Source organism: Lonchura striata, chromosome 21, assembly GCF_046129695.1.
Source record: "Lonchura striata isolate bLonStr1 chromosome 21, bLonStr1.mat, whole genome shotgun sequence".
NCBI classification, from domain to species: domain Eukaryota; kingdom Metazoa; phylum Chordata; class Aves; order Passeriformes; family Estrildidae; genus Lonchura; species Lonchura striata.
The window spans coordinates 8,020,177-8,032,919 of NC_134623.1; positions in this window are offsets into that span (position 1 = coordinate 8,020,177).

A 12,743-nucleotide genomic window follows, 5' to 3' on the forward strand; every position below is an offset into this window, starting at 1 on the left:
CTGCTCCGCTCTTGTGTGCGCGAAGCAGCCGCTTCTCCTGCTCCGGGAGCCGGACAGAGCTGTAGCTTGTACGAGGGTGAAGAACGTTGCTGCAGAGAGACGAAATTGTGTGCACAGCCTTGCGACTGCTAGAGGACGGTGGCTAAAGCTCCCTGCCTTTTCAATGCACTGCTGGCATGCTTTATTGAAGGTGCTCCGAGACAATTTTCCTGGGTTTTGACTTCGTCCTGATGAAGCCCCTCTTGGGAAACTCGTGCTCGTTTCCGAAGGCTCGAGATGCAGAGAACTCGATGGCAGCTGCAGAAATGAAGGGCTGCGTTGAGTTGTCGAGAAGCAAGAACATAGCCAGCGCCTTGTGTTTGGGAGTCAGCAGCTGCTGGACTTTTGCGATTGCTTTCACTGTGCACTGAATGCCAGGACGGCATGTGCACGTTAAAACAACGAGCTGGGCAAGAGTAATCGAAAGATCACGGCCGTCAGAAAGCAGCTTATATATTGCCCTGGAAAGAGCATTGTTTTTGGAGTGTGCAGTAAAATCGTGTTTCTGGACAAGGGAGGCAAAAGTGCGCTGCGCTTCTAAGCTATCTCCCTGCGAGACACACTGGCAAAGCTTTTCGCTATCATGCAGTTTAGTGCAGACGCACACTACGGCTCTCCGGAGCTGTCCGAAGCCAAGCGCCGGTGGCCGGCGTCTTTCGGCTGAAGCAGCGCTTCGGAGCGTACGGCTGCCGCTCCGCTGTTGTGTGCGCGAAGCAGCCGCTTCTCCTGCTCCGGGAGCCGGAGAGAGCGGTAGCTTGTACGAGGGCGAAGAACGAAGCCGCAGAGCACCCGGCTTCTCCGCGCACCCTAAGGACTGCTAGAGGACCGTGGTGGCCGCTCGCCTGCCTCTTCAATTCCATTCTAGCATCCTTAGGGAAGGTGTTCCAGGACAATTTTCCTGAGTTTTGAATTCGTCCTGATGCAGCCCCTCCTGGGAAACTCGTGCTCGTCCTCTGAGTCTCCGACATGCAGAGACCTCGATGGCAACTGCAGAAATGAAGGGCTGCGTTGAGTTGTCGAGAAGCAAGAACATAGCCAGCGCCTTGTGTTTGGAAGTCAGCAGCTGCTAGACTTTTGCGATTGCTATCACTGTGCACTGAAAGCCAGGACGGCCTGTGCACGTTAAAACAACTAGCTGAGCAAGAGTAGCCGAAAAATCACGGCCGCTAGATAGCAGCTTACGTATTGCCCAGGAAAGAGCACTATTTTTGGAGTGTGCAGTAAAATCGTGTTTCTGGACAAGGGAGGCAAAAGTGCGCTGCGCTTCTAAGCTATCTCCCTGCGAGACACACTGGCAAAGCTTTTCGCTATCATGCAGTCTAGTGCAGACGCACACTACGGCTCTCCGGAGCTGTCCGAAGCCAAGCGCCGGTGGCCGGCGTCTTTCGGCTGAAGCAGCGCTTCGGAGCGTACGGCTGCCGCTCCGCTGTTGTGTGCGCGAAGCAGCCGCTTCTCCTGCTCCGGGAGCCGGAGAGAGCGGTAGCTTGTACGAGGGCGAAGAACGAAGCCGCAGAGCACCGGCCTTCTGCGCGCACCCTAAGGACTGCTAGAGGACCGTGGTGGCCGCTCGCCTGCCTCTTCAATTCCATTCTAGCATCCTTAGGGAAGGTGTTCCAGGACAATTTTCCTGAGTTTTGAATTCGTCCTGATGCAGCCCCTCCTGGGAAACTCGTGCTCGTCCTCTGAGTCTCCGACATGCAGAGACCTCGATGGCAACTGCAGAAATGAAGGGCTGCGTTGAGTTGTCGAGAAGCAAGAACATAGCCAGCGCCTTGTGTTTGGAAGTCAGCAGCTGCTAGACTTTTGCGATTGCTATCACTGTGCACTGAAAGCCAGGACGGCCTGTGCACGTTAAAACAACTAGCTGTGCAAGAGTAATCGAAAGATCACGGCCGTCAGAAAGCAGCTTATATATTGCCCTGGAAAGAGCATTGTTTTTGGAGTGTGCAGTAAAATCGTGTTTCTGGACAAGGGAGGCAAAAGTGCGCTGCGCTTCTAAGCTATCTCCCTGCGAGACACACTGGCAAAGCTTTTCGCTATCATGCAGTTTAGTGCAGACGCACACTACGGCTCTCCGGAGCTGTCCGAAGCCAAGCGCCGGTGGCCGGCGTCTTTCGGCTGAAGCAGCGCTTCGGAGCGTACGGCTGCCGCTCCGCTGTTGTGTGCGCGAAGCAGCCGCTTCTCCTGCTCCGGGAGCCGGAGAGAGCGGTAGCTTGTACGAGGGCGAAGAACGAAGCCGCAGAGCACCGGCCTTCTGCGCGCACCCTAAGGACTGCTAGAGGACCGTGGTGGCCGCTCGCCTGCCTCTTCAATTCCATTCTAGCATCCTTAGGGAAGGTGTTCCAGGACAATTTTCCTGAGTTTTGAATTCGTCCTGATGCAGCCCCTCCTGGGAAACTCGTGCTCGTCCTCTGAGTCTCCGACATGCAGAGACCTCGATGGCAACTGCAGAAATGAAGGGCTGCCTTGAGTTGTCGAGAAGCAAGAACATAGCCAGCGCCTGGTGTTTGGAAGTCAGCAGCTGCTAGACTTTTGCGATTGCTATCACTGTGCACTGAAAGCCAGGACGGCCTGTGCACGTTAAAACAACTAGCTGAGCAAGAGTAGCCGAAAAATCACGGCCGCTAGATAGCAGCTTACGTATTGCCCAGGAAAGAGCACTATTTTTGGAGTGTGCAGTAAAATCGTGTTTTTGGACAAGGGAGGCATAAGTGCGCTGCGCTCCTAAGCTATCTCCCTGCGAGACACACTGCCAAAGCTTTTCGCTATGATGCAGTTTAGTGCAGACGCACACTACGGCTCTCCGGAGCTGTCCGAAGCCAAGCGCCGGTGGCCGGCGTCTTTCGGCTGAAGCAGCGCTTCGGAGCGTAGGGCTGCCGCTCCGCTGTTGTGTGCGCGAAGCAGCCGCTTCTCCTGCTCCGGGAGCCGGACAGAGCTGTAGCTTGTACGAGGGCGAAGAACGTTGCGGCAGAGAGACGACATTGTGTGCACAGCCTTGCGACTGCTAGAGGACGGTGGCTAAAGCTCCCTGCCTTTTCAATGCACTGCTGGCATGCTTTATTGAAGGTGCTCCGAGACAATTTTCCTGGGTTTTGACTTCGTCCTGATGAAGCCCCTCTTGGGAAACCCGTGCTCGTTTCCGAAGGCTCGAGATGCAGAGAACTCGATGGCAGCTGCAGAAATGAAGGGCTGCGTTGAGTTGTCGAGAAGCAAGAACATAGCCAGCGCCTTGTGTTTGGGAGTCAGCAGCTGCTGGACTTTTGCGATTGCTTTCACTGTGCACTGAATGCCAGGACGGCACGTGCACGTTAAAACAACGAGCTGGGCAAGAGTAATCGAAAGATCACGGCCGTCAGAAAGCAGCTTATATATTGCCCTGGAAAGAGCATTGTTTTTGGAGTGTGCAGTAAAATCGTGTTTCTGGACAAGGGAGGCATAAGTGCGCTGCGCTCCTAAGCTATCTCCCTGCGAGACACACTGGCAAAGCTTTTCGTTATCATGCAGTCTAGTGCAGACGCACACTACGGCTCTCCGGCGCTGTCCGAAGCTAAGCGCCGGTGGCCGGCGTCTTTCGGCTGAAGCAGCGCTTCGGAGCGTACGGCTGCCGCTCCGCTGTTGTGTGCGCGAAGCAGCCGCTTCTCCTGCTCCGGGAGCCGGAGAGAGCGGTAGCTTGTACGAGGGCGAAGAACGAAGCCGCAGAGCACCGGCCTTCTGCGCGCACCCTAAGGACTGCTAGAGGACCGTGGTGGCCGCTCGCCTGCCTCTTCAATTCCATTCTAGCATCCTTAGGGAAGGTGTTCCAGGACAATTTTCCTGAGTTTTGAATTCGTCCTGATGCAGCCCCTCCTGGGAAACTCGTGCTCGTCCTCTGAGTCTCCGACATGCAGAGACCTCGATGGCAACTGCAGAAATGAAGGGCTGCGTTGAGTTGTCGAGAAGCAAGAACATAGCCAGCGCCTTGTGTTTGGAAGTCAGCAGCTGCTAGACTTTTGCGATTGCTATCACTGTGCACTGAAAGCCAGGACGGCCTGTGCACGTTAAAACAACTAGCTGTGCAAGAGTAATCGAAAGATCACGGCCGTCAGAAAGCAGCTTATATATTGCCCTGGAAAGAGCATTGTTTTTGGAGTGTGCAGTAAAATCGTGTTTCTGGACAAGGGAGGCAAAAGTGCGCTGCGCTTCTAAGCTATCTCCCTGCGAGACACACTGGCAAAGCTTTTTGCTATCATGCAGTTTAGTGCAGACGCACACTACGGCTCTCCGGAGCTGTCCGAAGCCAAGCGCCGGTGGCCGGCGTCTTTCGGCTGAAGCAGCGCTTCGGAGCGTACGGCTGCCGCTCCGCTGTTGTGTGCGCGAAGCAGCCGCTTCTCCTGCTCCGGGAGCCGGAGAGAGCGGTAGCTTGTACGAGGGCGAAGAACGAAGCCGCAGAGCACCGGCCTTCTGCGCGCACCCTAAGGACTGCTAGAGGACCGTGGTGGCCGCTCGCCTGCCTCTTCAATTCCATTCTAGCATCCTTAGGGAAGGTGTTCCAGGACAATTTTCCTGAGTTTTGAATTCGTCCTGATGCAGCCCCTCCTGGGAAACTCGTGCTCGTCCTCTGAGTCTCCGACATGCAGAGACCTCGATGGCAACTGCAGAAATGAAGGGCTGCGTTGAGTTGTCGAGAAGCAAGAACATAGCCAGCGCCTTGTGTTTGGAAGTCAGCAGCTGCTAGACTTTTGCGATTGCTATCACTGTGCACTGAAAGCCAGGACGGCCTGTGCACGTTAAAACAACTAGCTGAGCAAGAGTAGCCGAAAAATCACGGCCGCTAGATAGCAGCTTACGTATTGCCCAGGAAAGAGCACTATTTTTGGAGTGTGCAGTAAAATCGTGTTTTTGGACAAGGGAGGCATAAGTGCGCTGCGCTCCTAAGCTATCTCCCTGCGAGACACACTGGCAAAGCTTTTCGCTATGATGCAGTTTAGTGCAGACGCACACTACGGCTCTCCGGAGCTGTCCGAAGCCAAGCGCCGGTGGCCGGCGTCTTTCGGCTGAAGCAGCGCTTCGGAGCGTACGGCTGCCGCTCCGCTGTTGTGTGCGCGAAGCAGCCGCTTCTCCTGCTCCGGGAGCCGGACAGAGCTGTAGCTTGTACGAGGGCGAAGAACGTTGCGGCAGAGAGACGACATTGTGTGCACAGCCTTGCGACTGCTAGAGGACGGTGGCTAAAGCTCCCTGCCTTTTCAATGCACTGCTGGCATGCTTTATTGAAGGTGCTCCGAGACAATTTTCCTGGGTTTTGACTTCGTCCTGATGAAGCCCCTCTTGGGAAACCCGTGCTCGTTTCCGAAGGCTCGAGATGCAGAGAACTCGATGGCAGCTGCAGAAATGAAGGGCTGCGTTGAGTTGTCGAGAAGCAAGAACATAGCCAGCGCCTTGTGTTTGGGAGTCAGCAGCTGCTGGACTTTTGCGATTGCTTTCACTGTGCACTGAATGCCAGGACGGCACGTGCACGTTAAAACAACGAGCTGGGCAAGAGTAATCGAAAGATCACGGCCGTCAGAAAGCAGCTTATATATTGCCCTGGAAAGAGCATTGTTTTTGGAGTGTGCAGTAAAATCGTGTTTCTGGACAAGGGAGGCATAAGTGCGCTGCGCTCCTAAGCTATCTCCCTGCGAGACACACTGGCAAAGCTTTTCGTTATCATGCAGTCTAGTGCAGACGCACACTACGGCTCTCCGGCGCTGTCCGAAGCTAAGCGCCGGTGGCCGGCGTCTTTCGGCTGAAGCAGCGCTTCGGAGCGTACGGCTGCCGCTCCGCTGTTGTGTGCGCGAAGCAGCCGCTTCTCCTGCTCCGGGAGCCGGAGAGAGCGGTAGCTTGTACGAGGGCGAAGAACGAAGCCGCAGAGCACCGGCCTTCTGCGCGCACCCTAAGGACTGCTAGAGGACCGTGGTGGCCGCTCGCCTGCCTCTTCAATTCCATTCTAGCATCCTTAGGGAAGGTGTTCCAGGACAATTTTCCTGAGTTTTGAATTCGTCCTGATGCAGCCCCTCCTGGGAAACTCGTGCTCGTCCTCTGAGTCTCCGACATGCAGAGACCTCGATGGCAACTGCAGAAATGAAGGGCTGCCTTGAGTTGTCGAGAAGCAAGAACATAGCCAGCGCCTGGTGTTTGGAAGTCAGCATCTGCTAGACTTTTGCGATTGCTTTCACTGTGCACTGAAAGCCAGGACGGCCTGTGCACGTTAAAACAACTAGCTGAGCAAGAGTAGCCGAAAAATCACGGCCGCTAGATAGCAGCTTACGTATTGCCCAGGAAAGAGCACTATTTTTGGAGTGTGCAGTAAAATCGTGTTTTTGGACAAGGGAGGCATAAGTGCGCTGCGCTCCTAAGCTATCTCTCTGCGAGACACACTGCCAAAGCTTTTCGCTATCATGCAGTTTAGTGCAGACGCACACTACGGCTCTCCGGAGCTGTCCGAAGCCAAGCGCCGGTGGCCGGCGTCTTTCGGCTGAAGCAGCGCTTCGGAGCGTACGGCTGCTGCTCCGCTCTTGTGTGCGCGAAGCAGCCGCTTCTCCTGCTCCGGGAGCCGGACAGAGCTGTAGCTTGTACGAGGGTGAAGAACGTTGCTGCAGAGAGACGAAATTGTGTGCACAGCCTTGCGACTGCTAGAGGACGGTGGCTAAAGCTCCCTGCCTTTTCAATGCACTGCTGGCATGCTTTATTGAAGGTGCTCCGAGACAATTTTCCTGGGTTTTGACTTCGTCCTGATGAAGCCCCTCCTGGGAAACTCGTGCTCGTCCTCTGAGTCTCCGACATGCAGAGACCTCGATGGCAACTGCAGAAATGAAGGGCTGCCTTGAGTTGTCGAGAAGCAAGAACATAGCCAGCGCCTTGTGTTTGGAAGTCAGCAGCTGCTAGACTTTTGCGATTGCTATCACTGTGCACTGAAAGCCAGGACGGCCTGTGCACGTTAAAACAACTAGCTGAGCAAGAGTAGCCGAAAAATCACGGCCGCTAGATAGCAGCTTACGTATTGCCCAGGAAAGAGCACTATTTTTGGAGTGTGCAGTAAAATCGTGTTTCTGGACAAGGGAGGCAAAAGTGCGCTGCGCTTCTAAGCTATCTCCCTGCGAGACACACTGGCAAAGCTTTTCGCTATCATGCAGTCTAGTGCAGACGCACACTACGGCTCTCCGGAGCTGTCCGAAGCCAAGCGCCGGTGGCCGGCGTCTTTCGGCTGAAGCAGCGCTTCGGAGCGTACGGCTGCCGCTCCGCTGTTGTGTGCGCGAAGCAGCCGCTTCTCCTGCTCCGGGAGCCGGAGAGAGCGGTAGCTTGTACGAGGGCGAAGAACGAAGCCGCAGAGCACCGGCCTTCTGCGCGCACCCTAAGGACTGCTAGAGGACCGTGGTGGCCGCTCGCCTGCCTCTTCAATTCCATTCTAGCATCCTTAGGGAAGGTGTTCCAGGACAATTTTCCTGAGTTTTGAATTCGTCCTGATGCAGCCCCTCCTGGGAAACTCGTGCTCGTCCTCTGAGTCTCCGACATGCAGAGACCTCGATGGCAACTGCAGAAATGAAGGGCTGCCTTGAGTTGTCGAGAAGCAAGAACATAGCCAGCGCCTTGTGTTTGGAAGTCAGCAGCTGCTAGACTTTTGCGATTGCTATCACTGTGCACTGAAAGCCAGGACGGCCTGTGCACGTTAAAACAACTAGCTGAGCAAGAGTAGCCGAAAAATCACGGCCGCTAGATAGCAGCTTACGTATTGCCCAGGAAAGAGCACTATTTTTGGAGTGTGCAGTAAAATCGTGTTTTTGGACAAGGGAGGCATAAGTGCGCTGCGCTCCTAAGCTATCTCCCTGCGAGACACACTGGCAAAGCTTTTCGCTATGATGCAGTTTAGTGCAGACGCACACTACGGCTCTCCGGAGCTGTCCGAAGCCAAGCGCCGGTGGCCGGCGTCTTTCAGCTGAAGCAGCGCTTCGGAGCGTACGGCTGCCGCTCCGCTGTTGTGTGCGCGAAGCAGCCGCTTCTCCTGCTCCGGGAGCCGGAGAGAGCTGTAGCTTGTACGAGGGCGAAGAACGTTGCTGCAGAGAGACGACATTGTGTGCACAGCCTTGCGACTGCTAGAGGACGGTGGCTAAAGCTCCCTGCCTTTTCAATGCACTGCTGGCATGCTTTATTGAAGGTGCTCCGAGACAATTTTCCTGGGTTTTGACTTCGTCCTGATGAAGCCCCTCTTGGGAAACTCGTGCTCGTTTCCGAAGGCTCGAGATGCAGAGAACTCGATGGCAGCTGCAGAAATGAAGGGCTGCGTTGAGTTGTCGAGAAGCAAGAACATAGCCAGCGCCTTGTGTTTGGGAGTCAGCAGCTGCTGGACTTTTGCGATTGCTTTCACTGTGCACTGAATGCCAGGACGGCACGTGCACGTTAAAACAACGAGCTGGGCAAGAGTAATCGAAAGATCACGGCCGTCAGAAAGCAGCTTATATATTGCCCTGGAAAGAGCATTGTTTTTGGAGTGTGCAGTAAAATCGTGTTTCTGGACAAGGGAGGCATAAGTGCGCTGCGCTCCTAAGCTATCTCCCTGCGAGACACACTGGCAAAGCTTTTCGTTATCATGCAGTCTAGTGCAGACGCACACTACGGCTCTCCGGAGCTGTCCGAAGCTAAGCGCCGGTGGCCGGCGTCTTTCGGCTGAAGCAGCGCTTCGGAGCGTACGGCTGCCGCTCCGCTGTTGTGTGCGCGAAGCAGCCGCTTCTCCTGCTCCGGGAGCCGGAGAGAGCGGTAGCTTGTACGAGGGCGAAGAACGAAGCCGCAGAGCACCGGCCTTCTGCGCGCACCCTAAGGACTGCTAGAGGACCGTGGTGGCCGCTCGCCTGCCTCTTCAATTCCATTCTAGCATCCTTAGGGAAGGTGTTCCAGGACAATTTTCCTGAGTTTTGAATTCGTCCTGATGCAGCCCCTTCTGGGAAACTCGTGCTCGTCCTCTGAGTCTCCGACATGCAGAGACCTCGATGGCAACTGCAGAAATGAAGGGCTGCCTTGAGTTGTCGAGAAGCAAGAACATAGCCAGCGCCTTGTGTTTGGAAGTCAGCAGCTGCTAGACTTTTGCGATTGCTATCACTGTGCACTGAAAGCCAGGACGGCCTGTGCACGTTAAAACAACTAGCTGAGCAAGAGTAGCCGAAAAATCACGGCCGCTAGATAGCAGCTTACGTATTGCCCAGGAAAGAGCACTATTTTTGGAGTGTGCAGTAAAATCGTGTTTCTGGACAAGGGAGGCAAAAGTGCGCTGCGCTTCTAAGCTATCTCCCTGCGAGACACACTGGCAAAGCTTTTCGCTATCATGCAGTCTAGTGCAGACGCACACTACGGCTCTCCGGAGCTGTCCGAAGCCAAGCGCCGGTGGCCGGCGTCTTTCGGCTGAAGCAGCGCTTCGGAGCGTACGGCTGCCGCTCCGCTGTTGTGTGCGCGAAGCAGCCGCTTCTCCTGCTCCGGGAGCCGGAGAGAGCGGTAGCTTGTACGAGGGCGAAGAACGAAGCCGCAGAGCACCGGCCTTCTGCGCGCACCCTAAGGACTGCTAGAGGACCGTGGTGGCCGCTCGCCTGCCTCTTCAATTCCATTCTAGCATCCTTAGGGAAGGTGTTCCAGGACAATTTTCCTGAGTTTTGAATTCGTCCTGATGCAGCCCCTCCTGGGAAACTCGTGCTCGTCCTCTGAGTCTCCGACATGCAGAGACCTCGATGGCAACTGCAGAAATGAAGGGCTGCGTTGAGTTGTCGAGAAGCAAGAACATAGCCAGCGCCTTGTGTTTGGAAGTCAGCAGCTGCTAGACTTTTGCGATTGCTATCACTGTGCACTGAAAGCCAGGACGGCCTGTGCACGTTAAAACAACTAGCTGAGCAAGAGTAGCCGAAAAATCACGGCCGCTAGATAGCAGCTTACGTATTGCCCAGGAAAGAGCACTATTTTTGGAGTGTGCAGTAAAATCGTGTTTTTGGACAAGGGAGGCATAAGTGCGCTGCGCTCCTAAGCTATCTCCCTGCGAGACACACTGGCAAAGCTTTTCGCTATGATGCAGTTTAGTGCAGACGCACACTACGGCTCTCCGGAGCTGTCCGAAGCCAAGCGCCGGTGGCCGGCGTCTTTCAGCTGAAGCAGCGCTTCGGAGCGTACGGCTGCCGCTCCGCTGTTGTGTGCGCGAAGCAGCCGCTTCTCCTGCTCCGGGAGCCGGAGAGAGCTGTAGCTTGTACGAGGGCGAAGAACGTTGCTGCAGAGAGACGACATTGTGTGCACAGCCTTGCGACTGCTAGAGGACGGTGGCTAAAGCTCCCTGCCTTTTCAATGCACTGCTGGCATGCTTTATTGAAGGTGCTCCGAGACAATTTTCCTGGGTTTTGACTTCGTCCTGATGAAGCCCCTCTTGGGAAACTCGTGCTCGTTTCCGAAGGCTCGAGATGCAGAGAACTCGATGGCAGCTGCAGAAATGAAGGGCTGCGTTGAGTTGTCGAGAAGCAAGAACATAGCCAGCGCCTTGTGTTTGGGAGTCAGCAGCTGCTGGACTTTTGCGATTGCTTTCACTGTGCACTGAATGCCAGGACGGCACGTGCACGTTAAAACAACGAGCTGGGCAAGAGTAATCGAAAGATCACGGCCGTCAGAAAGCAGCTTATATATTGCCCTGGAAAGAGCATTGTTTTTGGAGTGTGCAGTAAAATCGTGTTTCTGGACAAGGGAGGCATAAGTGCGCTGCGCTCCTAAGCTATCTCCCTGCGAGACACACTGGCAAAGCTTTTCGTTATCATGCAGTCTAGTGCAGACGCACACTACGGCTCTCCGGAGCTGTCCGAAGCTAAGCGCCGGTGGCCGGCGTCTTTCGGCTGAAGCAGCGCTTCGGAGCGTACGGCTGCCGCTCCGCTGTTGTGTGCGCGAAGCAGCCGCTTCTCCTGCTCCGGGAGCCGGAGAGAGCGGTAGCTTGTACGAGGGCGAAGAACGAAGCCGCAGAGCACCGGCCTTCTGCGCGCACCCTAAGGACTGCTAGAGGACCGTGGTGGCCGCTCGCCTGCCTCTTCAATTCCATTCTAGCATCCTTAGGGAAGGTGTTCCAGGACAATTTTCCTGAGTTTTGAATTCGTCCTGATGCAGCCCCTCCTGGGAAACTCGTGCTCGTCCTCTGAGTCTCCGACATGCAGAGACCTCGATGGCAACTGCAGAAATGAAGGGCTGCCTTGAGTTGTCGAGAAGCAAGAACATAGCCAGCGCCTTGTGTTTGGAAGTCAGCAGCTGCTAGACTTTTGCGATTGCTATCACTGTGCACTGAAAGCCAGGACGGCCTGTGCACGTTAAAACAACTAGCTGAGCAAGAGTAGCCGAAAAATCACGGCCGCTAGATAGCAGCTTACGTATTGCCCAGGAAAGAGCACTATTTTTGGAGTGTGCAGTAAAATCGTGTTTCTGGACAAGGGAGGCAAAAGTGCGCTGCGCTTCTAAGCTATCTCCCTGCGAGACACACTGCCAAAGCTTTTCGCTATGATGCAGTTTAGTGCAGACGCACACTACGGCTCTCCGGAGCTGTCCGAAGCCAAGCGCCGGTGGCCGGCGTCTTTCGGCTGAAGCAGCGCTTCGGAGCGTACGGCTGCCGCTCCGCTGTTGTGTGCGCGAAGCAGCCGCTTCTCCTGCTCCGGGAGCCGGACAGAGCTGTAGCTTGTACGAGGGCGAAGAACGTTGCTGCAGGGAGACGACATTGTGTGCACAGCCTTGCGACTGCTAGAGGACGGTGGCTAAAGCTCCCTGCCTTTTCAATGCACTGCTGGCATGCTTTATTGAAGGTGCTCCGAGACAATTTTCCTGGGTTTTGACTTCGTCCTGATGAAGCCCCTCTTGGGAAACTCGTGCTCGTTTCCGAAGGCTCGAGATGCAGAGAACTCGATGGCAGCTGCAGAAATGAAGGGCTGCGTTGAGTTGTCGAGAAGCAAGAACATAGCCAGCGCCTTGTGTTTGGGAGTCAGCAGCTGCTGGACTTTTGCGATTGCTTTCACTGTGCACTGAATGCCAGGACGGCACGTGCACGTTAAAACAACGAGCTGGGCAAGAGTAATCGAAAGATCACGGCCGTCAGAAAGCAGCTTATATATTGCCCTGGAAAGAGCATTGTTTTTGGAGTGTGCAGTAAAATCGTGTTTCTGGACAAGGGAGGCATAAGTGCGCTGCGCTCCTAAGCTATCTCCCTGCGAGACACACTGCCAAAGCTTTTCGTTATCATGCAGTCTAGTGCAGACGCACATTACGGCTCTCCGGCGCTGTCCGAAGCTAAGCGCCGGTGGCCGGCGTCTTTCGGCTGAAGCAGCGCTTCGGAGCGTACGGCTGCCGCTCCGCTCTTGTGTGCGCGAAGCAGCCGCTTCTCCTGCTCCGGGAGCCGGAGAGAGCGGTAGCTTGTACGAGGGCGAAGAACGAAGCCGCAGAGCACCGGCCTTCTGCGCGCACCCTAAGGACTGCTAGAGGACCGTGGTGGCCGCTCGCCTGCCTCTTCAATTCCATTCTAGCATCCTTAGGGAAGGTGTTCCAGGACAATTTTCCTGAGTTTTGAATTCGTCCTGATGCAGCCCCTCCTGGGAAACTCGTGCTCGTCCTCTGAGTCTCCGACATGCAGAGACCTCGATGGCAACTGCAGAAATGAAGGGCTGCGTTGAGTTGTCGAGAAGCAAGAACATAGCCAGCGCCTT